The sequence below is a fragment of the Tamandua tetradactyla genome, chromosome 9 (genome assembly GCF_023851605.1).
Source record: "Tamandua tetradactyla isolate mTamTet1 chromosome 9, mTamTet1.pri, whole genome shotgun sequence".
NCBI classification, from domain to species: Eukaryota; Metazoa; Chordata; class Mammalia; order Pilosa; family Myrmecophagidae; genus Tamandua; species Tamandua tetradactyla.
This window is the reverse complement of record NC_135335.1, coordinates 75,178,505-75,205,820: the sequence shown is the minus strand read 5'-3', so window position 1 is coordinate 75,205,820 and position 27,316 is coordinate 75,178,505.

The following is a 27,316-nucleotide window of genomic DNA, read 5'->3' as shown; positions in this document are numbered from 1 at the left end:
AATTCAGACAAAGAGAAAGCCACAGAAGTAAGAAGCTGAAATCAGTGAAACCCAGAAGGTAAGAGAGAGACCAGCAGATGCTGCCATGTGCCTGTCATGTGACAGAGGAGTCAAAGGTTGCTGGCAGCTGGTCTTTGATAAGAAAGCATTGCCTTGGTGATCCCTTGATTTGGACATTTTCCTGACACCAAAACTATGAACAAATAAACTCATTATTTAAGCCAACTCAATTCACAGATTTTGCCTAGGCAGCCTAGTGAACTACAGCATACAAAAATTGAAGTTTGCTTTATTCTTACTCTCTATCTGCCTCTTAATTGCCTTAATTTATATATTCTATCTGCTTTGCTCAGAATTTTATTTTGTAAATGGTAAATACAAAGCCTGGCATATGGAATGCAATTAATATTTTTGGACAATTCGGTCAGCTTCACCTTAATCTCTTTCCATTCCAGAAAAAAAAAATTACTCCTTTATTTACATCACTGTTACATTTAAAAGTTATGCATTCCCAAAAGCTATACATTTGTTACTAGTAAAAATGTAGTCTGAGAAAAATTATTTATTATAAACATCCCTCAGCTAATATATAAATGTTTTAAAAATCCTACTCAATTCATTTATCAGCTTCATCTCCACCACTCCCTTATTCTTGTTTCCCATTGCACATATTTTGATTATTTGCTCTCTACTAAGTAAAGATGCTTGCTTAAACATAGTAGTTTCCTTTGTCCATGATTATATTAGCATTTCTGTCTAGATACTATTCTTTTCCTTCAAATTCCACTTATTTCAATATTCTCCCATCTCAGAAGGAATAATTATTTATTCTAAAAATTTCATATATTTTACCATCTTTCTTAATCTTGGTCTCAGAGGGTTAAGCACTGAATCATGAAAAAAAAAAGCTAGAAATTATTCTTAATGGCCTTTCTCTCTGCACATGTAGTCAATCAAGTTTTCCAATATCTGCACCCTACAATTATCTACAATCCATTGATTTCTCCAGTTCCTAAGTTCATGTTCTATTATAACTCAGCAGAGTCATCATGATGTATAAAAATACTAACTTTTTTTTTTTTTTGCTCCTATCTTGGACTCCTTAAAATATCTCACAAAGCTGCCAGTTTGAACATCTGAAACACAATGTGACTATGTCACATCTGGAATAAAACACTTCAGGGCTCTCTATATACTTCAAGGTAGAAGATGAACTCTTTGATTTGGAAGATGGAGCCTCTGAGACATGGTTCCTACAATTTTTCTCCCTTCTTTGCCTTTTATTTATTTCATAACTTCTAAACTCCAATAACTCAGAACTTCTTGAAACTCTCCCCTACGGTTTTTCTCTTTCTACTTCCACAGACTGGGAGCTGGTATGTTGCCCTCCTCCCTTCCTTAACCCCTTACTTTATTGCATTTCAGAGAATATGTCCTGACTTAGCTTCATTCACCTCCAGCTCTCCTGAGAGGTGGTTCTTTAGAAACCTTACTAGCATCTTTCTATTATATATTTTATTATTGTGTGTGCATTTTTATTCTAAATGAATTACACCATAATCCCACCTTTGTCATTTCCGTGGTTGCATGACCTTGGACAATATAATTTAGAACAACGTTATATGTACATATCTATTCAATAATTTTGTTGCATTAAAGAATACAAGATGAACAATGTATTTTTTAAATAGAGTAAAATACTTTTTAAAAATCTCCTTCTATTATAGCAGATTTTATTTATATGTGCCCTTCAGTGCTTTGCATATAATAAATCAATTAACATATGTTAAAGACGCTATTATATAAAGTCCAGATATCATTAGTGTATTTTAATAGCAACCTCCTGAACACTGTTTCTTCATTTTAAAAAGTCACTACCAAATAGCAGACAGTGAAAGCTGATAAAGGATGCTTATAGACAGCTTTGACAGTGACTGTGACATATTTATATTTCATGCAACACTTTAGCCATTTTCCTATGATGCGAGCTATGTGATAACAAAAAAAATTGCTTTTCAAACCTCAAAATACTTTAAGACAACACTGAGGTGATGATGTAGTTGAATACTGAACACTAAAAGATCAAATTGCATTTGTTATTTACTCATGAAAATGGATGATTTCCCATTTGCATATGGTTTTGCTGAGATCTGCAATTGGAAAAGTTGTGATAACTGTTTGACAAATTAGGCAGCCTGGAATCTTTTTAAAAACTCATGTATATCGTTTAATAATCTTATGCTCTTTATGACTTAGACTTGTTTAGCATGTGTGGAATTGGCTTAGAGCAAAGGAAATAAGGAAGGGGAAAAAAGACAGCCATGAAACAACATAAGTTTACATATTATAAATCAGTAGAAAAAAATATTTCCAGAAAACCAACAAAAAGGATTGATCACTATGTTTATTTAATAATCTCTTCATTTGAAACACAAATCATATTTCTCAACATCACATAGTTCAACAATTTAACTAACATGCAGTTAATTTATTTGCTTATTCCTGCTAAGCTCTATATTGGTAATGTTTATTTACCATCACTGCAGGTACTATCTTGTTGTGTTCACTGACATTACTCATTGCACTGTCTAGTAAGATTATAACTTATGCAACTCCAGAATTTTCTTACCAATTTAGCTATGATATATTTACATTAATTTAAGTGAAAAAATATGTGTATATTTACTCACTAAGATACCTTGAATCAGAATTCTGTAAGATCAAACTGAATTTTTGTAGTACAAGTTCATATACAGGTAGCATATTAAGTATTTTAAGCTTGGTAGGAAACAAAAAACCTTTAGTATCAAGGCACTCTAAGTAAGATAATACCAAGGTGCCCAGTCCACTCAATGGGGTAGAGTAGTCGCTTCAATGAAAGTGCTGTGAAAACTAGGTATCTAGATACAAAAGAATGAAGGTGGACCCCTACCTCATGCCATATGCAAAATTTAACTCAAAATTGATCAAAGATCTAAATATAAGAATGAAACCTAAAATCTTCTAGATTCATAGGAAGGATCTTCAGGACCTTGTGTTAAGCTATGATTTCTTAAACTCTATACCAAAAGCTTAAGTATACCATAAAAAGTAGATAAGTGAGGCTTCATCAATATCTTAAAAAATATATATGCATCAAAGATTATCAACATGGAAGCTAAAAGACAACCTACAGGCCTCTCAACTCTCATCTTTCTTTTCTTGTGAGAGTACCCACATGTCTTCTCATGTGTGTATCTAATAAATTGTCTGCCTGCTTATAAAAAAATACAACCTACAGAAAAGGAGAAAATATTTGGAAATCACATATCTCACTATGGTTTAATATTATATAAAGAAATCCCTAAACTCAGTTAAGCTTGGTTAACTCAAGACAAACAATCCAAGTATTTTTTAATGGGCAAAATTCTTGAGTTGACGTTTCTTCATAGAAAATGTACAAAAAGTACAATCAAAGATGTTCAACATCATTAGCTATTAGGGAAATGCAAATCAAAATCACAAAATAGCATTTCATGTCCAGTAAAAGGGCTACTATGAATATTAATTACAACAAATAGCTAGTGTTGGAGAAGATGTGGGTATAGGAACACTCATTCATTATTTCTGGGAATGTTAACTAGTGCAGTTCCTGTAGAAAACAGCTTGGTATGTCCTTAAAATGTTAAGTATCGAATTACCATAGGACCCAGCAGTCCAACTTTTAGGTGTATACCCAGAAGAAGTGAAAGCAGGGACTCTAAACATTATTTGCATACAATGGAAGTGTCCATCAATGGAACATTGGGTGAGAAAAATATGCCATATACATCCAATGAAATATTATTTATCCATTAAAAGGAATGAAGTTCTGTTGTATGTGACATTGATGAGCATTGAATACCTTATGCTCAGAGAAATAAGGCAGACACAAAAGGGTAAATGTATGATTTCACTGCTATGAACCAATTTGAATAAGAAATTCATGGAGTCAGAAACTAGATTACAATTTACTAGGGGCTGGAGTGGGGAAGGGAAGGGGGAATAAATGCTTAATTGTCACAGTTTATACTTGAGATGATGAGAAAGTTTTGGTGATGGACAGTGGTGATGGTAGCACAAGCACTGTAAATGTAATTAACACCACTGAATTATATATTCAATATGGCTTAAAGGAAAAATTTTAGTTTTACATATATTACTAGAATTAAAGTTAAACATATAAACATAGGGGTGGTGCACCAGGGGCTCAGTGGTAGAATTCCTGTCTGCTGGAGACTGGATTTGATTCCTGGAGCCTGCCCGCGCCGTGAGATTGTACTACACAAACAGTGAACTTTAATGTAAACTATGGACTATAGTTAAGAGTATAAAAAACATGATATGGAGCATTCCAGGCCCATGCACTCCACAAACAAACAAGCAAAGAAGCAAACAAATGAAAAAAAAAAAACAAACAGAAATTCAACAAATGATACTGCAATAAGGGGCTACTCACGTGGAAAAAGAAAGAAATGTGACCCCTGCCATACAGCATACAAAGAATAAAAAAAGAAAAGAAAACTGTAAACATAAAAGGGCATTTTTCACTTGGATATTTCCAGGGAAATAATTGTCCTTTGAACAGGGTAATTAAGGCAAATGGACGTAGAAAACTTTGAAAAAATTTTTTTTAATAATATTGAGCTGAATTTGCACAAGGCAAACTGGAAACTCTGGGGTAAAACCAGATAGTCTGGTGAGGAATGGGGGACCTAAAAGTTCTGAGGACATTGATGGACTAGAAAGGCTTGGACTTCCAGTGATGACTGAAGAGAGACAGACACAACTCAAATATGTAGCACTGTGAACTCTAATAGTACAGCAGGACATTGAGACTTGTAGTTGGGCCAAGAAGTCTTCGTAGAGATGCTCGGCAATGGAGGGTGATTTGGGTATTTGAGCAGCAGTGCATCATTGATTTTGGAGAGCTGTGATGGCACAGATTAAGTAGAAAACATTTTAGTGTTTTTCAGTCATTTGAGTAACAAGACATTTTTTTCAATCTCAGTTGAAACAAAAATGCTTCAGTATTTTTGTTTCATTCAGTCTCCAATTTCTACAATTTACATCAATTGCATGACTTTGGGGCATTAAGTAGAAGGCAAACACTTGTGGACATGAAAAAAATGATGATTTTCAACATACTTATAGTCTGATGGGAAATGTTGTAGGCTGCTCAAGCAGACGCTATAAAATGTGATGGCTTTAACCATGGGAATTTATTAGCTTATAAGCTTACAGTTTTGAGGCTATGAATATGTCCAAATCAGCTGCTCTCTCACATGGCAATGCACATGGTAGCATCAGTTGGTTTCTCCCTTCTCTTCAGGGGTTTCATGGATTTAAGCTTCTTGCTTACATGGCTTTCCCTCTATTCATCTTGTTTATAAAAGACCCTAGAAATAGGATTAAGACCAATCTTGAATGTGGTGTCATACATTAACTGAAGTAGCCTCATCAAAATGTCCTACTTATAATCAGCCCACACCCATAGGAACTGATTAAATTTAAGAACATTTCTGGGGCACATACAGCCTCAAACCACCACAGAAATATAAACAGTTAATAGTTTTGGCAGTGCACATCATACACTTCTGAAGTATCAAGTGTGCATCTTTATATTTTCTTCTGTTTCATTTGAGCCACAAGATTATAATCAGTCATGTCTCTGAGTGGTGAACTGTTACCAGAAAATCAGACAATTGTTACAATAAAATCATGGCTTTTGATTTCACAAGCAGGAGTAGACTTGTTAGAAAGGTTTTTTTTTTGCAAATTTACAGGCTCCTAAAGAACTAATTTCATGGCCCCTGATGTATATAATGGTAGTATATCCTGGGGAAGAAGGAAGGTAGTACGCTAAAAGAGTAACAGTGTTAACCAAGAGCCTTCAGTGGAGTACCTGGGAGTTCAAGTTCTGCGGGCAGAGGTCAAATGTGCATACAAGACACTAGAGAAGTCCCATATTTCTCTCACCTTACCACCATGGTCAGAAAGAAGTAGAGGAAATGTATGGTGAAGTAGCAGATGTAGCTTTCTGTATCCCAAGAGAGTATTGGGAAACAGATGAATCATCTTATAAAAGGGACACGATATTTTGATATCTTGTCAAAAGGGACATGATATTTTGATAAAAGGGACATGAAATTTTAATCTCACAACATCATGAGGAGATTTATATATAAAAGCTGTGAGATCAGGATACAGGCAGAAACCACAGTGAATGATAACATAAAGGTGATCAAATCTGGAACTCATGCAAGATGTCAGTTTACAGGAAAACAGAATAGATGTTTCTCGGTGCCTTAAAATTACATAAGCAACTTACAGCTCAAATTCTTCCAGGAAAAAAGAATATGGGTGTTTGCTAGCATGTGAGAGAAGGTATGAAAGAGAAGGAGGCAGGTCAGAAAAGAAGTAAAAGAAGAAACATAGTATTGACAAACTATGAGACACACTTACCTGTTAGCGTTCTTTCCAAAATGGTCCATGAAAATTGATAAAGTTAGATAAAGTACTATTGTTTCCCCAATATTTATAATTCTTTGTTTATCATTCTTCACACAATGCCATCACCAGACACCTATGTCACTGGTACAGGGATGACCGTAGACACATGAATTAAGGATGAAATTTCAATTTTTTGTTCTGAAATCATGACATATGGCTTCATACATGAAATCATAATGCCACAAAGCAGGATGAAATAGATCACAAGTAACTTAGTATCCTATCACAAGTAACTTAGTATCCTATGAATACCAAGGGTTAACATAAATAAAAAGATACCTTCTTCCAGTTATGGGGGAGAGTAAGAATAAAGTCTTCTGGTTTATCAAGGAACACTGATGTAGAAAGGTGGGTCTGTCACATGTAAGTTCCTTTTTAAAAGGAAACATACAAAAAATGCACACTCAAATTTCAGAGTTCAAGAAATTAGAATGACTTCATTAATTTTGAGAGTTAAGTGGTCGAGAAAAATATTTATTGGATCACTAACTCGGAATTTCTTAGTTTGTGACAAAAAGGAAAATCCACTCATGAAACAATAAATGGAAAACTAGAAGTGAACATAGATACCTTTATTTTCATCAATCATTTCCTGTGAATTTCTCCATGCCTACCATTATGGCTCACCCCCCTCTAATTCCTGGCTATATAAATAATAACCAATTTCTTTTAATACAACTACCAACATTTTTTAGCAAAATATTTTCTTCCTCCACTCAATGTTACTTCCTTATTAAAGCATGGAATACTTATTCCTTCGTTTTTACCACTACACCTTCTTAGAGACGCTCTAGGAATTGTCCTAAAAATGCAAAGCTTGCCATGTCAGCTTGGAGAGAGAGGCCACATCTGAGGAACAAAAGAGGCTCTCTAGGGGTGACTCTTAGGCCTAATTTCAAGTAGGCTTAGCCAGTCTTTTGCAAGGGTGAGTTCCATAAGAGCAACCCCAAGGTCGGAGGCTTGGCCTGTTGATTTGGTTATCCCCACTGCTTGCAAGAGTATCAGAAATTCTCCAAATGGGGAAGTTGAGTCTTTCCTCCCTTCTCCTCATGCCCTTAAGGGAATCCTGCTAACACTTTATTCACTGTCCAAATCACTTTGGGATTTTTCAGGGCATCACACCAACCTGGACAAACAAACAAAATCTCATGCCCTATTCAAGATTCCCTGTACTTAGGGTATTCGACTAAACTGACCAGACAAGTTAAATTAGAAAATGCACTACCCAAAATATAAATTTTGCATCAAATAAACATCTCTCCCTTCAGTCTCGTACAGAAGTTGAAGTTTTAAGATATGGACGACATCATCCTTTACCTAGGCTTCTGATATACCTTAGCCCTATCCAGATCAGCTTCATTTTTTTCTCTACTTGATGGCTGATCACTTTTTCAACCTTTTAAACCATTCTTGTACAGAGTACTACTGATTTCCATAGCTTCAGAGTTCTGATTCTAAGTCTCAAGTGTCACATAATCACCTGAAGTTTCTGGGATAATATAAGATTTTTTCAAATATTCCACAAGTACAACTAAACTTTACGATGCCAGTCTCTGTTATTAGATTTACTCTAGATTCTTCTTTTAAAAAGAAAGACAATGCCTTTCTCCTTTTTTTCTCTCACCTTTGTTTTATTATATATTGAAGCAAACCAGATCCAATATGGAAAGGACTAAATGAACAAATTCTCCACTTCAATCAAAATTGATACTCAAGATGCCTGTGTGCCAACTATCGTCATTGCTGGTTCCGAGGATTCTTATGTGAGTTTATGACTGATGATAAACCCACTTAATTTGTACTTTAAATTAGCTTTTACTTCTTTACACACTGTGGCATAAAATTGTGAACTTTGTGAAATAAACTCTTTAGATTCATTTTCACCCAAAGGCAAATCCTTCAGCTCCAAACTCAAGGAGCCTTGAAATACTGCATCATTATTTTGCATACATTTATACTGCATGCTTGTTACACATGGATACTAATTCTTATATGACAGAGCCACTGACTGTTGTGCGAATAGTCCCATAATTAAATAGCTTTAACTCAAAATGTTAAAATTACGAACATTGTTAAACTGCTATTCTTTATTTTAAGAGCATGATATTATTTTCTAAAGTATTTGCTACATTTCTCATGAAATATATTACGTGTATAATCTTAAAAGAAGATATGCAAATCTAAAACACGTTTCTTTGTTCATGATATAGATTGTAGATTAGTTTTGAAATTTCAGTCATGAGATAACGTCCATTTCTTTTTCATGTGTGTTGGCCAAGGGAGATTGGTCAATGATTTGACTCCTATATTATTAAAAGGTAATGAAGAGATGAAATAGAAAATTCTCTGACTACTGAACTCATCTCATAGTTATTAACTGCTTGCATCATTATCATGTATATATAAGCAGAGATTTTGCTATAGTAGTTTGTTCTATAAATTTGAAAATAATTACAATGATTATTTTAATAACATTTAATAGGGAAACCCTTAGGGATCATAAGCAGTAATTATATTAGCAAGACTCTTAAAATTTCGAAGTAGAAAAAGCAAACATGAATATTTGCATTAAGCTATGTTTTAATTCATGTTTAGTATGAAGTCTTAAACTTCCTGATTAAAAACATAAAACCATTTAACCATAATTGTTCATTGTTTTGTTAAATAATACTAAAGATTATATGTATAAATTATTTAACAGAATAATTGAGTAAATTTTTTTGATACTTTCAATGAAGGAGAGAATTCTTAAATACATTCATGAAGTTTCAGCACTTTCTGTTAGAATAATTTCATATTTTTATCAGAATAAATCAATAATGATCACAGTTCAAGTCACTACCATATTTCACCTGGACTATTTATGGCAGCTTTCTAATTTTTCTCCCTGTATTTATTCTTACATCCTATAATCTATTCTCCATGTGCAGGCAAAGAGAGCCTCTTAGTCATGCCAGATATGCATAGTTTTACAAATGCTGTCACCATGTATCTTACATGCTCATTATTTTGCCAGAATCATTCTCTTATACCTTACAAAGTTCTGCCCAAATATAACTTCATCAATAGCTTCTTTACCACCCTAAATGAAATTGCATCCCCACTTCATTCAATACTCTTATCCTACTTAGTTTGTTGTCATAGGAAATTACCTCCTAGTGAGCTATTCTATATTTGTTTCTTGTTAGTTTTGCTGTTTATTTTCTCTCTATCCCCACTAGAATATAAGTGTTTTGGCAGCAGTGACTTTTTGTTTGCTCGTTTTTGGTTTTTGTTTTGATTTTATTTTTCCTGCACTATCCCCAAGATGCATACTAATTCTTGGTATATAGTAAAAGTTTAAGAAAAACAAATTGAATGTATTAATGCATATTATGTAACTAAGCTAGAGATATTGTTTATGAATATTGTGTACTTTCCCTTTAGTCTTATCTGTTTGAAAAATAATACATTTTAAAAATGTATAAGGACTCAATTAATGTAGAGTTTTATGTAAGAGAATGATGCATTTTAAGAAATATTTCAAGAAATAATTTCAAGAATTTATTTAATTCCTGTCAAATATCTACCACAGATAGCATTACAAATAAGTGTTTTCAGATGATACAGACATTGAGGTGGATGGATGAGGGGAAAAAGGAAGAAACTGAAAAAACGAATATAAATTTAAACAGATGTTATTTATAATAAGAAGGAGGAGTCAAGACTGAGATTTCTGAAATAGAAGATGGTTTAAATATCAAATAGGAATGGTGAAATAGAATAGAGAGGGGTTGAGACAGGGACGTACATCAGTTGAAGACCTATTGACATCGTAAAGATGGTATGTCTGACTATGACCAAGGTCAAATTAATTAAATTAATGAATGGTTGAGCATTGGCGAGGTGTGAGATTGAAAAGGGAGAAAAGCAGAAGACTCTATGTTTGCATATCTATTTTCAGATATTTTAGGTCTATATTCCATTTAATTCCACTCATGTAATAGAACATTTTGTGATGTTTTCATTGCTTCTCTTGCAAATAAAAATCCTTCTCTGTGGTTGTTATTACCATAATCTTTTAGTATTTATTTGAGAAAGTAGATTTCATTCGCAATATTCAATTTTCAAGTAAACCAAAATGATTAGTTTTTTTTTGTCTTTTTTTTTAACTAAATGCAAGTAATTTTTCTATCAAGGCTAATGAAATAGATTAAAGCTCAAAAAAAGAAATTCAGTTTTTCATTCTTCCTTTCTGAACCTTTTTCTCCTTTATAGGGATTCTCTAGAATCCTGATGTTTTAAGAGAATTCCCTAACCTAAGCAGTCCTTAGGCAACCCAGAACTCCAGAATAGCATTACTAACTTTCTGCTTATTCTTTCCTCTTTCAACTCACAACATATCTTTTACAAATCTCATTTCATTTGCCTGGATCTCCACATATTTTAAGTCAACAATTAGTCTATCTATTGTGGCTATAACATTACTATTTAGGTTTAACTGGAAAAATCATAAATTGTTTATATTTGATCACTGTGCTTGCTCTGATGTCCTTTCCAATAGATTCTCTAAGTATGAGCCAAGTTGCTTAAATTTCCCTGTATATATTTTTTAATAATCATCATATATGAAACACCAAAAGTGTTTCCTCATAGGTAAATTTTGTGAGTGCATATTTTTGAAAGACTTTGAAAATAAACCACGAAATGAAACATACCTTATTTTTTCCTAAGTCAAAAAAATATACTGAATTTAACACGGTTAAAAATGTTTGGAGCGAAAGCAAAGCAATGGATTTGGGGCCTAGATTTTTGTGAAAGTAAGATAAATATCTATCATGTTCACTGTCTGGTCTCTAGAATACTGCACAATTCCTGGCACATGTTAGGCCCTTCATAAACATGTGATAAGTGGACTACTTTATTTTCCCCTCAGCTCATTACCTTGAAACTCTTCAGGGCATGGCCGCTGTCTCATAGAGGCATGTGTAACATTAGGATGCATCTGGGGAGGAGAAAGTGAATCCAAAAATCTGTTAACTGAAGAATGTTCTGGCAGATTTCATTGGTATGAATGCAAGAGATTAATTATATAGAACTAAATATGTCTAAAAGGATCAGGTGGGAAATGGTGAATCAAGAAAGCAAGCAATTTAGCTTAGAAAAGTCAGAGAAGGGCAAATAACTGTCGATCTGTCTAGCTATGAACTTGCCTGATTTAATTGGTGTATTTTATTTGACCAAAAATCACTGAGGGGATTTGGACAAGGGAAAAATATGCATCAGAAAAGTTAGACAAAGTCTAGGGATTATTACCCATCTGAAACATTTGGAGTTGCCAAATTGTTCCTTTGAACCTGTACTTTTAGATAGCCAACAATACAAATAAAGTAACTGCATAAGTTACTGTCTATGTAGTAGCTAGTTCAAAGAGATGAATCGAACTATTCATTATATTGAGAAATCAGTGAAATTCTCCCCATAGGTACACAAAAGTAATAGCACATATTGGAGTAACGATGACACTGACAACATTCTTCCATTGAAAATCAATTCATCTTATACAGTTTTTCTGCATTAACCCAGGGCAATAAAATAACAATTAACTGCATTTCTGTAAAAGCATTTCCTTTAGGGATTAGAACAATACAGCCCATGTTAGTAAACGTGTTTAATAATTTAACTCAAAAGTAAAAATAGAGAAAAGCCACACGGGTGATAATGTAAGGAAAGATGTGATTCTGCCCAAGATAGAGTAGCAGAGACTGAGTTTATACTCCCACATGAAACAATGGAAATTATGAAAATTTAAAACAAAAGTTTTCAATACATTGTAAATAAGGGAATGACGATTATGATCCCTGAGAGAGAAAAGAAAGTATGCCACAGCATTCTGTAGTATGAGAATTTCCAGGCCAGCTGGGCCTTCCAGAACCAACATAACTGAGAGTACAGGGAGACAAGGCACTTGATATGTAAGGCAGACAACCAGAGAAAAGAGGTGCACAAAGAAAGAAATTTAGAGATCAATAGAGGGACCCCACTGAGTAATCAGCAGGACAGTGGCCAATGCAGGGTGTAAAGAAACTGCCTTGGACTGGGGAAAGAACTATCCATGAGGGTTAGAGAGGGCTTGGAAGCACTCCTGAGTCAGAGTACTCAGAACATTACATGCTTACGTAGAGGCATGTAATAAATCTTAGACTAAAGGTTGTTCTGGTCCTACCTTTACAACCATGACGCAACAGAATCAAAGTTTCTAGGTAATTTAACTGCATTGCAGCACAAAGATCAATGATACTTATAGGAATACAAAAATATCCAGAACTTAACAAGGAAAAGTTCACAATGTCCGCCATCTAATTACAATTTACAAGGCTTATAAATAAACAGAAAAATATGTTCCCTAATGAGAAGAAAAACAAATCGATTGAAACAAAACCAGACTGAAATAGATGTTGAAATGTTTATGACTTTGTTCCATATGTTGAAAAAACTAGAGAAAAGATTGACAGGTTAAATATTGTTGTGGCTTGGAGTTATGTACTATAGAAAAAATATATTCTTAATCTTAATCCATTCCTGTGGGTGTGAACCAATTGAAACTGAAACTTTTTATGATGTTATTTCAGTTAATGTGTGGTCCAGCTGAAATAGGATGGGTTTTAATTCTATTACTGGAGGCTTTATAGAGAACGTCACAGAGAGGAGAGAAGCCACAGAGAGCAGACAGCGCTGAAAGTCAACAGAACCCAGAAAAGGAAAGGTATGTTACCTCTATGAAAAGCCAGGGTACCCAAAAGACTGCCAGCAACCAGCTCCAGAACATTATATAGGCCTTGGGAGAATGTATCTTGCTGTCATCTTGATTTGGGATTGTTCCTACACTCAAAACCCTGAGCCAATGAATTTCCATTGTTTAAGCCATCCCATTGTATGGTATTTTTAACAGCTGTAAAATTAAAACAAGCATAGATACGGAAGATATTGAAAAATAAAATAACTAGAGATGAAAATTACTATGTCTAAAATGAAAATTATACTAGTTGAGATTAAGAGCAGATTAGAAACTGCAGAAGAAAAGACTTGTTTTCCTGAAGATATAGTAATAGCTACTAATCCAGAATTAATCACAGAAAGAAATAAGAATATAAAATAAAATAAGCAGAGAATCACTGAGCAATAGGATAACTTCAAATGGCATAATGCATATACAAGCTTTCAGTTCCTAAAGAAGAAGATGGAGGGAGAGTATTTGAAGTAATAATGGCCAAAATGTTCAAAATTTGGTGAAAGCTATATACTCATGGATTCTGACACTCAAACAGCCCCACACACATGAAGCTTAAAGAAAATTACACAAAGGAACACTACTGAGCTACTAAATCAACCCTTATGCCTCCAACCTAGGGATGTTATTGCTATATAATTGTTTTCCATAATCCCTATTACTAGGCCTCGTTAGTTAACCTTTCCTGATTTATAGTTTTTATATTTCTTTATGATTATCCTCTTTGACAGAAATATATCAAGAAGACTTTTTCCTAATCCATTTTGAGAAATTTCTCATTTTCTGTTGTCTGCTGTTTTTTTTTTGTTTGTTTGTTTGTTTGTTTGTTTTACTGTTGAAGATGAATTTCATAAACAGGAGTTGGTATCTCTCCAGATTCTTTGTAGTTTCATGGTTTTAGTTGGTTTATTTGATTTCCTTTCTGTATATATTAGGCCTATTTTACAACTGGCCATAAGTTCTCTTGCCCTCATCTGTTCTCTTTTTATCCTTTGGTGACCTACTTCTTTCAGGCCCACCTGCTTCCTCTGTTCTGGGATGTTGTACCAAGTCTCTGGCTGTTCTCACCACTTGCAGAACCTGTTGAGTCACCAAGTGAATCTTATCACTCCATAATGCAGGGCCTGGGATCTGGCTTCCCACAAGTCATAAAGGCAAAGGTAATATGACTTAAGATTACAGGAGAGTGAACTCCCTGATGAGCAAATCATGACTTGTTGGCACAAGAGGTAATGAAAAGGGACTTTAGAAAAATTTCTTCTTTACCCCTCTCTCCAAAGAATAGCATGATTATGGTTTCTCTGTGTCTGTGTAAAGGCCTGCTTGGCTGAGGAGACTTATATGTCTATTTTTGAATCAGTGATCACCTGGAATACATCAGCTATTACTTTCATACTTCCCTGACTCACTTTCCTTTTCTGTCATTTTCAGTGCCCTAGATTTTGTACCTTACATTCTGTCGGTTTGAAGTTATTAAGTTATTATTACCCCAGAAAAACCATGTCCTTTAATCCTCATGCAATGTTGCCAGGTTTGGAATCTTTTTTATTATTTGCATTGAGATATGACCCACCCAATCCTGGGTAGTGACTTTTGATTAGATGGTTTCTATGGATATGTGTCTCCACCATGCAAGGTGGGGTTGTTCACTGGAGTCCTTTAAGAAGAAACGATTTTGAGAAAGCTTTGGAGCAAACAAACCAACTGCCACAGACCTTTGCAGATGAAGAAGGAAAACATCTCAGGGGAGCTTCATGAGAGAAAGCTAGCAGACATCACCATATGCCCTTACAGCTGAATGAGAAACCTCAAACTTCATCAGCTTTTCTTCAGTGAAGGTAGTTTCTTGTTAGTTCTCTAATTTGGACGTTTCATGTCCTTAGAATTGTAAACTTGTAACTTAATAAATTCCCCTTTTTAAAAGCTGTCCCAGTTCTGGTATATTGCCTTCCAAAAACTTATAAACTAAAATACCCATAAAATATTGTCATTTGAGTTTTGCTTCAGGCCAAAGACAGTGCCGTTTAGAGTTTATTTGATAGTTTTGATTTGTGTGCATTTCTCCCTTCCCCTGATGATTTTAGATATGTCTTATTTTCAACCTCCTAGTTCTTTAAAATTTACAAATATTTCCATATGGCATATTAAAATGAGTTATTTTCTCAGTATTGAGATAACACCGACTAATTACAAAATTTAAGGAAAAGAAGTAAAATAGAAATAGAAGAAAACAAATCTGAGTCAAATACTATGACTTTTTTTATGCGTTTTCTTCCAGCTATCTTTCTGAGCCAACAGAGACTGGACCTCAAAGAGTCCTGCCTTGAGAGTTCGGGATGGGCACCTTTAGCCACCCTGGAGTAAGTTACTCACAGTTATTTACTGAAATTTGTCCCCTCCTTCTCCCACTCTTCACTCAATGCTTTATAGTGCTCCCCCAACCTCCAGAGGTTCAGGACACTTGTTTCAGACAGTTCTACCTGCTCACTAGTTGTTGTGAGAAAGCAAGAGTGAGTTCTGGAACCCCCTACTCTGACTTCCTTCCCAGAAGTTTCATTCCTAGGATATATATTATAGGTTTAGAATTGTCTTTATAGTTCACTGTTCTTACTTTGTATATAATTTACAAAAATTCATCCAGACTGAGAGGGTTGTAAATCATCAAATTAAAGTAATATTTTATATTAGAAGAAAACAAGAAGCAATAGAAATAAATAATGCATAATAATGATAAAATATATTAAAATAAAAAGTATATACTCATATTTCTAGTATGTATATGGGATAGAATATTTACCTATAAATTGGAGAACAGCTTTTGAAAACATGTGGTACATGTAGTAAAAGACTAAAAATTAGTCATAGACCTTAACTTTTGGCCCATCTTCCCTAGCAATGGTGGCAATGATGGGGTGCAGTTGAGCACTGAATACAGTTTTTAAACTGAAAATTCAGATCACTAGTTTCTGGCTTTAAGCTGCTGTTTCAGCCTGCTCCTCACAGAGACTGCCATGGATATTGTTTCAACTCCTCCCTCAGTAGGAGTTGAAATGGTGGATGTTTGAAGACCCAGGGCTTCCTTAGGACTAGGAGAAACAGTTTCAGAATGGAATCATCTGCAGGACAAGCCAAGAAAACACAACTTCAGGGAATAATCAAAAGGTTTTGCACATGCTTCCTAACTGTATCCTTAGGGGTCTTTGGAGCTGGTCTGCATCCCATTTTTGGGTCCTTGGACCTGTTTTGGCTGAAAAATACTGATATGGAAAATCTTTTCTAGGGTGACCCTCCTCTAAGAATTTGCCTTTCAGTAAAAAGCAGCTAAAGGCAATGATATAAGATTAAAATTAAAAAAAAATCTATAAAAGCAAAACAAAACTAATAGAACAGATCGCATTTCCTGGAGAAGAAACAGAAGAAAGGAACCTTTATCCTGGGGGTGAAACAATTGCACATACATTGCAATCTTAAAAATTATACCACACATCCAGGGCAAGAATCAGATGAAGGAGAGCTGATAAAATCTGATGAGTTAAACATGAGAAATTCTAAAAGTCTAGAATAAGTTAAACTCAATGTCAAAGAAGCGCCTTAAACAAAACCAATCAATAATAAAACCCTAGGAAACACAGAGAAATTGACCTTAAGAGTAAACTCATCAAGATAATCAGGTGCCTAGACATCATAAAAAAACTCACAGTCCAAACTGAAAAACAGGAAGATATGGCCTAGTCAAAGGAAGAAACTAACACTTTGTGGGAGGCATAGAATTTGGAATAAGTAATCAAAGATGCTTGAACACAACTCCTAAATCAACTTAAAGAGGTGAGAGAAAGCCTGGCTAAAACATAAAGGATATTAAGATGACACTGAATGAGCATAAAGAAGAATTTCAAAGTATAAAAATAAACATAACAAATTATAAGAATGAATGGCAAATAGAAGAGATTGAAAATACACTAGAAACATACAATAGTGAACTGAGTGTGCAGAAGAAAGAATCAGTGAAGTAAAACACAAGACAGATGAAATCTTGTAGACAGCAGAACAGATAGAGAAAAGAAGAGAAAAACTTTAGTGGGGTCTCATGGAATTGAATGGGAACACAAAACACGCAAATACATACATCAGGAGTGTCCCAGAAGAAGAGAAGGAAAAAGGGGAAGAAATAATATTTCAGGAAATAATGGCTGAAAATTTCCCAGCTCTTATGAAAGATTTGAACATACACATCCAAGAGGTGCAAATGTACTCAAAACAGAAGAAGTCCTAATAAGCCTACTCCAAGATAAGTACTAATAAGAATGCCAAACGGCAGAGATAACAGGAGAATACTGAAAGCAGCAAGCAAGTTATTCATCACATAAAAGGGATGCTGAATAAGCGTAAAATTCTGATTTCTCATCAGAAACCATAGAGGGGAGTAGGCAGTTACGTGATACATCCAGTACTGAAAAAGAAAAACTTTAAGTCTAAAATAGTTTATCTGGCAAAATTAACCTTATCAAATGATGGAAACTTTGAAATATTCACAAGTAAACAGAACCTAATAGACTTCATTAACAAAGAGACCTGCTCTACAAGAAATACTACAGTCTGAAAGTAAAAGACAAGAGAGAGAGGCTTGGAGGAGAGTGTGGAAATAAAGATTATCAGTAAGTGTAACTGAAAGAGTAAAAGGAAAGACAAAATAAGATATTGCATAAAAAACAAAGAATAAAATACTTGAAATAAGTACTACCTTTACAGAAATAATACTAAATGTTAATGGATTAAACTATGCAATTAAGTGACACAGATTGACAGAATAGATAAAAATGTATGATCCAAATAATGTCATCTATTTGAATCCACTTTAGATTCAAGGACACAAACAGGTTGAAAATGAATGTTGACAAAAGATATTCCACACAAACAGTAACCCAAAATGAGCTGTTTTACCTAACTAATCAGACAATAAATGGCTTTAAATGCACAAATGTTTTGAGAGACAAAGAAGGGCACTATATGTTAATAAAAGGGGCAATCCACAAAAATAAAAGGAGAATAATCTTAACTATTTATGCACCCAACTATGGTGCTCAAAAATACATGAAGCAAATACTGGCAAAACTGAAGAGATAAATAGACATCTCTATAATAATACTTGGAAACGTCAATACAACACTTTTATCAATAGATAGTACATCTAGACAGAAGACTAATAAGGAAACAAGAGACATGAAAAATAATACAATAAAAGAGAAAGACCCAACAACATAGTAGAACATTGTATCTACAGACAGGAGGATATATATTCTTCTCAAGTGCTCATGTATCATTCTCCAGGAGTGATCATGTGATGGGTACAGCACAAAACTTAATAAATTTCAAAATACTGACATTATACGAAGGAAGCTCTCTGACCATAATGGAATGAAACTGAAAATCAATAACAGAGAACTGGAAATTACAAAAGTATATGGCAGTTAAATAGCACATTCTTAAATTATCAGTTTGCCAAAGAACATGTTGCAAGAGAATTTGGTAACTACATCAAGGTGAATGAAAATGAGAACACAACATACCAAAACATAGCAGGTGCAGTGAAGGAAATTTTGAGAGGGAAACTTAGTGCCTTAACCTCATGAAAAAGAAAGAAGAAAGAGCTAAAAGAATCAAAGACTTGAGGAACTAGAAAAAGAACAACAAATAAGTTCGAAATCACACAGAGAGTAAGAAATAAAGATTAGAGCAGAATCAAATGAAATTGAGAATAAAACATAGAATAAAAAAATTGTTCTGTGCAAAGACAAAAATTGGCAAACCCTTTGCTAGACTGACAAAAAAAAAGAAAGATGCCAATAAATAAAATTGAAAGGAGGAGGGGAACATTATTACTGAAGTTATGAAATAAAAAGACTCAGAAGAGAATATTATGAACAACTGTAAGCTAATAAATTAGACAAAATAAAGGAAATGGACAAATTCCTAGAAACCCACAAACTTCCCACATTGATGCTTAAAGGAAAAGATCTCAATAGACCAATTATAACTAAAGAGATTGAATCAGTAGTCAAAAACCTACCAAAAAAAGAAAAGCCTAGGACTAGATGGCTTCATAGGTAAATTCTACCAAGCATTCCAGAATGCTCAAACTCTTCCAAAAAATTGAAGATGAGGGAACACTACCTAATACATTGTATAAATCCAACATAACTTTAATAACAAAACCAGACATAGATACTACGAGAAAAAGTTACAGAATAATTTCTGTAATGAATATAGGTATAAATATCCACAATATAATATTTGCAAATCAAATCCAATAGCACATTAAAATAATTATGGAACATGTTATTTGAGTTTTATCTCAGTTATGCAAAGGTGGTTCAGTACAAGAAATTGATTCATATAATACACATTAAAAAGTTGAAGTAGAGAAACCACCTTATTGACACAGAAAAGGCATTTGAAAAAAATCTAACATACTTTCTTGATAAAAACATTTTGAAAGATAAAAATAGAAGGAAACTTCTTTGACATGATAAAGGGCATATATGAAAATTTTACTGCTAATATCATGCTGTTCGAGTTTGTTGGCTTCTGGAATGCAATATACCAGAATGGAATGGCTTTTAAAAGGGGAATATTAATGAGTTGCTAGTCTACAGTTATAAGGCCGAGAAAATGTCCCATTGAAAACAAGTCTATAGAAATGTCCAATCAAAGGCATCTGGGGAAAAATACCTTGGTTCAAGAAAGCCAATGATGCTCAGGGTTTCTCTCTCAAGTGAGATGGCATGTGGCTAGCTTTCTCTCTTGGCTTCCGGTTTCACGAAGCTCCCCGGGAGGCGTTTTCCTTCTTCATCTCCAAAGGTCACTGGCTGGAGGACTCTCTGCTTCGTGGTACTGCAGCATTCTCTGCTCTCTCTGAATCTCTCATTCTCCAAAATATTTCCTCTTTTATAGGACTCCAATAAATCAATCAAGACCCACCCAAATGGGTGGAGACATGTCGTCCCCTAATCCAGTTTAACAACCATTCTTGACTAAATCACATCATCCAGGGAGATGATCTCATTACAGTTTAAAACATACAGTATTGCATAGAGATTATTCCACCTTTATGAAATGGGATTTATATTAAACCATGGCTTTTCTTAGGGGACATACTTTCTTTCAAACCAGGACACATGCCCAATTGTAGTCTTTTAGCTCAAAGACTAAAAACTTTCCTCTAAACTCTGGAACAAGACAAGAATGCTTACTGTCACCAGTGTTATTCAGCATTGTCCTAGAAATTCTAGCTAGAGCATTTTGGTAAGAAAAAGAAATAAAAGGCATCCAGATTGGAAAGGAAAAAGTAGAACTTTCAGTATCTGCAAATGACATTATCTTATTTACAGCAAATCCCAAAAAAATCTATAACAAATCTACTGGAACTAATAAATGAGTTCAGCAAATTGACAGGATACAAGATCAGCATGCAAATCTAGTAGTATATGTATGCACTAGTAATGAGAAATCTGAGGAGTAGAAAAATCAAGAAAAATTTCATTTAAAAGAGCAGCTAAGTGTGGGTCATGGTGGCTCAGCAGGCAGAATTCTTGCCTGTCATGCCGGAGACCCAGGTTTGATTCCCGGTGCTTACCCATGCAAAAAAAAAAAAAAAAAAAGATCTAAAAGAGCAATTAAATGAGTGACATATCTAGGAATAAATTTAGCAAAGGATGGAAAAGACTGTACACAGAGATCTACCAAACATGGCTAAAAGAAATCAAAGAATATCTAAATAAATGTAAGGGCATTCCATGTTCATGAATTGCAAAAATAAATATCAAGATGTCAGTTGTACCCAAATTAATTTACAGAGGTTACACAATCCCAATCAAAATTCCAGCAGCGTGCTTTGCAGAAATGGAAAAGATAATCATCAAACTTGTTTGAAAGATTAAGGGACCCCAAATAGCTTAAAACATCTTGAAAGGAATAATGAAATTGGAGGACTCACACTTCTTAACTCTCAAACATATTACAAAGGTGGAGTGGTCAAAACAGCAAGGTATGGGCACAAGGATAGCTTTATTGACCAATGGAATAGAATTGAGAGTTCAGAAATAGACCTTTAGTTGTATGGCCAATTGATATTTGACAATGCTGCTGGGTCCAGTAAACTAGGATAGCATAATCTCTGGATATTCATGTGAAAAAGAATGAAAAAAAGACCCCCCCCACACACATCTTATATAAAAAAAAAAAAAAACTTAAAATGAACCAAAGACCTAAATATAAGAACCATAAAACAACCATAGAACTCCTAGAATATGGCAGGTCACGGTGGCTCAGCAGGCAAGAATGCTTGCCTGCAATGCCAGAGGACCTGGGTTCAATTCACGGTGCCTGCCCATTAATTAAAAAAAAAAAAAAAAAAAAAACTCCTAGAATAAAATATAGGAAAGTATCTTCAAGATTTTATGGTAGGCAATGCTTTCTTAGACTTTACAACCTAAACACAAGCAGTAAAAGAACAAATACAAAAATGGGACCTCCTCAAAATTGAAAAGTTTTGCGCTTCAAAGGACTTTGTGAAAACGTTGAAAAGGCAAACTACTCGATAGGAGAAAATATTTCAAAGCCACATATCCAATAAGGGTTTCATATACAGAATATATAAAGAAATCTTACAGATTAACAATAAAAAGACAATCAACCAAATTTAAAAACAGGCAGAAGTCTTGAACAGACATTTTACCAAAGAGGAAATTCAATGTCTAAGAAGCACATCAAAACATCACTAGCTATTAGGGAAATGAAAATCAAAACCTCGTTGAGATACCATTTCACACTTGTCAAAATGGCCACTATTAAATAAACAGAAAATTGTAAGTATTGGAGTGGGTATGGAGAAATAGGAACAGTCATTCAACTGTCAGTGGGAATTTAAAATGGTGCATTCACTGTGGAAGACAGTTCTGGGGTTCCTCAGGAACCTAAGTATAGAAATGGCATATGATCAGGCAATCCTGCTACTATTTATATACACAGAAGAAATGAAAGCAGAGACTCAAACAGATATTTGTGAAGCAATGTTCATAGGTCTTGTTCAAAGTTACCAAAAGATGGAAGCAATCCAAGTGTCCATCAGCTGATGAATGGATTAACAAAATGTGATATACGAACGCAAGGAAATATTATTCAACTTGTAAGAAAGAGTACAGTTCTGATGCATGTGACAACATGGATGAACCTTGAGGATATTATTATAAATAAATAGGTCAGACACAGAAGGACATGTATTGCATGATCTCACTAATATGAACTAATTATGATAAGGAAGCTCATAAATACAAGTTACCCAGGGATAAAACGGAGGGAAAGAATGTGAAGTTGATGATTAATTTGTGCAGAATTTCTTTTTAGACTGATTGAAAATGTTTGGAAATGGATGGTGGTGATGGTAGCACACTATTGTGAGTGTAATTAACAATGCTGAATTATGTTTCTGAATGTGGTTAATAAGAGAAGATAAAATTGTATAGCACAATGTAACCTTTTGTAATGGATTATGACTAATAGTACCAATATAAGAATATTCTTTCAGTAATTTTAACAAATGTATCATACTTTTCTTAGGTGTTAATAATAGGAAGAATATGGTAAAATACACCTAATGTAATCTGTGGACTATAAGTAAGAATAATATTTTAATATTCATTCAACAATTGTAACAAAGGTACCAACTAATGCAAAGTGTCAACAATAGGGGGCTATGTGGGAACATTGTATAGTTTACATGACTTTTCTATACATCTACAGTGCCTCTAGTTTAAAAATAATAATAAAAAGTATTTTGTAAGTGAAAGAATCCATATACAGTATATTACATATTATATGATTCTATTATATGAAGCATAAATAAAAATAAATTCATAGAGACAGAATTAGATTAGTAGTTATGTATGGCTGTGGAAGGATGGGGGATTGAGAAGTAACTGCTAAAAGCATGGACATTTTCTTTTTGGAGTAATGAAAATGTTCTAAAAGTGATTGTGGTGATGAATGTACAAATCTGTGATTAAACTAAAAGCCATTGATTGCACAATACAGATAGATTGCATGGTATGTGAATGTATCACAATAAAACTACTTTAAATATATGCATTCTAATAAAAATATTTGGGTTTTTGGTGACTCTGTAGCTCAGTAAACATGTTACATAAAGCTTACAAATGTTCACAAAAATCTTCTAAAAGAGATCACTACAGGGGAACTGAATCACCAAGTAGTAAATAATATGAAATCTCCCAATATTAAGCATTGATCCACTGATCAAATTCACATATTAAATATTTTTAGAGCTTCTTTCTTTGAAAGATGAGTTATAAAAGTAGCTACCTTTAAGAAAGAAAATATGTGAAAGGGATCTGATTAGAAGCACAAAGATTAAGCAATTATTATAGTTTATCAGAGTGCTTTCTTTTCCATCATAAAATTATTTCCATCAGTACTGATAATGATTTTTATTATAATCCTAACTATAAAATCTGATTCAAGAAATGCAGTCTCATATTTTTATTTTACTGTTGAAATAACTGTTGTAATTTGTTGTGAAAAATACATTCCACATTCCTGTCAAAGAAAGAATAATTGAAGGTACACATACTTTGGCCTCTTTCACATTTTAGCCTAAGACAGTCAGTAAAAAGCAAATATGTATAAAAGAGTCTGTGGTTCAATTTTGATGCTGTTAATTGTTGTTTCAATAAAAACATAATCCTTTGTCTTAGTACAATTAATAATACTTTAAATATCTGCACAAAATAGTCTATACCCCCTCACACAAGTTCTAGTAACGTGTTCAAAATGGAGATGGTCAAAATTTAGATGAGAAAGGCTAATTAGTCATTTCTCCAAATTTCAAGGGTTCCTTTCAAGTATCTATAATAAAAACCTCACTTCTGTCCATTATAATTATGTTTATATATGCAGTATTAGCAAATATTTATCCAAGCTAGAACACCACTGATCTTCTTTAACAACAGGTCAACACGTTCCGCTCTGAATCTCTAGACTACATTTAAATGGTACAGGCAAAGCTTCAAATAACCCTCATTTTATTCTCCCTCTAAAGCAGGACCTCTGTAATGCAGAAGTTTGTTTTAAAGCACAGTGTGTATATTATAATATGTGCTGCTTCACAATGTCTAAGTAGTTTTTGCTTATTTGTTTTATTTATTTTTAAATAAACTTTTGGAATTATAGTGCAATAAATATCTTTATAGCTTTTCTCTAGATTCACCAGTAGTTGATATTTGGCATTTCAATTTTATCCTTCTATCAGTCATTAACCCATTTATACCTAAATAAACATACAGAAATTTTATCATTGTTGTTGTTCCTACTATGAATGACACATCTATAAACTTTCCCATAAAATTAGTGTTTGATTTCTCCCAGGGTGAGATTATTCTCCTGCAAAAGCTTTGTAAACTTGTCAACTTGATATCATGTAAACTTGATATCATGCTACTATCTAATTTACAATCCATATTCAAATTTGATTACTTGTCCTAATAACATACTTTAGAGCATTTTCTTCCCCATCTGGGATAGAATATAGGATTACTCATTGCATTTAGTTATCACATCTATTTGCTCTCCTTTACATTGTAGAACTTGTTCAATCATTCTTTTTCTTCTGTGATGTGGATATTTCTCCAGAACATAGGCATATTTGTTTGGAAGACTGTTCATCAATTGGGGATTATTGGATTTTCTCATAATTATATTTAGATTCTGCTTTTGGGAAAGAATAGTACATAAGTTATGGAATGTAATTTTCTACATATATCATGTGGAGGTACATGGTGTCAGATTGTCCAATTATGTTGCAATTGTATTTGATTATTTGGTTAAGGTGATCATCAGATTTTCCTTTTCTAAAAAATTTTTTTTCTTTGTAATTTATTAGTAATCTATCAATATATGTGTTATGTTAAACCACACAGGAATTTGAAAAGAACACATGCACTGGATTGGATTTACTATTCATTTTAAACCTCAGAATTTGCAACCATTTTCTTTATAGATGATATTGCCATGTGATTTTATCATGATGTTATAAAAGCTGTTCAGTGGCAGGATTTGTGTCACCTTGGAAAGTTACAACAGATCTTACATTATTTCCCAACTATTATAATCTTTACATCTGGAAGATAGCTTGGAGGCAGTCCAATAGACACTATACTATTTAAGCAGAAAATTGAAAAACCCTGGATGGTGCATCTTCATGGAGTTCATGAATAACAGAGTAGCCAATGGCAAGCATATTGATGTGGTTTACTCCACCAATTTTCAGATATTCTCTTCAGCACATATATAGGTAGTCCTTTACACATGTTAAGAGGTTTCTTGGCACTTATAATAATTCAATTACAAATTGTGAAAGTTTCTGCTAAAATCATAAGTTGAAAAATATGAAGATATATAAATATAGAAAGCTAAAATATGTTTCCTGTGGGCAATGAAAATCTCTGCTTACCTGGGAATAGATTCAGCTACTAATTGTAAGAATTCTGATAGTGATGATGAGGTGGGGTGGGATTGGATGGTTTCTATTGTAGGAAAAATTGTGACTGCAAAGATCCCACACCCTGCTCCATGAGGCTTACATGTGTCAAAGTGAGCTTTGTATAAAGAAGAGCTTTGCTGATACAATGAAAGTTACTAATCAGTGCCCTTAAACTAGAGACTAATCCTGGATTATTTTGGTGGACCCGCTATAGTTACATGAGCCTTTAAGATTAGAAGGCTGAAGAGAGAGCAAGAGAGTTGAGTCAGAAGAGAAAGCTAGAGAGATACAAACTGAGGTTTCCACATGAAGAGGAAGGCAAGAGGTCTCTAGAAGCTGAGCATGACTTCCAAATAACAACCAAAAATGGTATAGGCACCTTTGTCTTACTGCAGGAACAGGAGTCTGTCATAAACTGAATAGACCTTGAAATGGACTGTGTCTCAGAGCCTAGAGAAAAAAGTTCAACTTGGCTGACACATTTATTTCATCTTGGGACCCTTAAGCATAGGAGAGTTTACTTGGACTGCTGACCTACAGAACCGTGTTCTAATACATGGGTATTATATTAAGCTGCCAAAGTTGTAGCACTGTATTACACAGAAATACAAAACAAATGGTTTCTTCTATTCTTTTTCTCTTCCAATGTAAATTAAAAGAATATATAAGTTCTTTTCCCTATTGGTGATTATAGGTGAATTGAGTCATTGTTCTGATTCTCTGTTTCAAGATTGCTCTGTCAGATCAAAGTGATTTGAAAGAGCTAATTATGTATTTAAGCTAGAAAATATATTTTCTGAAAGAATGAGTCTACTAAAGCTGCTCTGCTCTTCCCTCTAATTACTGCATGGCGCACTATTCCTAACTTCCAATTTGTCCATATTTTTGTTTCCCAGGGGAAAGTATATGGACTTTTTTGAGACCTGAACATGGGTGTGTTTCCTCAGATTTTAAGAATGGTTTATCGAAGAGATTGTAGGTTTACAGCAAAATCATGTAGAAAATAGAGTTCCCACATAACCCACTCCCCTTGCACACTTTATTTTTAGTATTTTACATGGTGTGGTAACTTTGTCACAATTGTTAAAACAATATTATTATAATTATACCATTAACCATAGCCATAGTTTAGAATAGTCACTGTTTGTAGTGTACAGTTCTATGGTTTTTAAAAATTTTATTCCAATAATATACATACATTCTAAAATTTATCTTTTTACTACATGCAGATATGTAATTCGGGGCTATTAGTTACATTCAAGACGTTATGTTACCATTGCCACCATCCATTATGAAACTTTTCCTTCACTCCAAACAGAAACTGTACCAATTAAGCATTTTCTCCCCATTTCCTAACCCTATCTCACCCCTTGGTAACCTGTATTCTAGTTTCTGACAGTATGATTTTGCTTATTTGCATTATCTCATGTGTTAGTTTGTAAGGTGCTGAAATGCAATATACC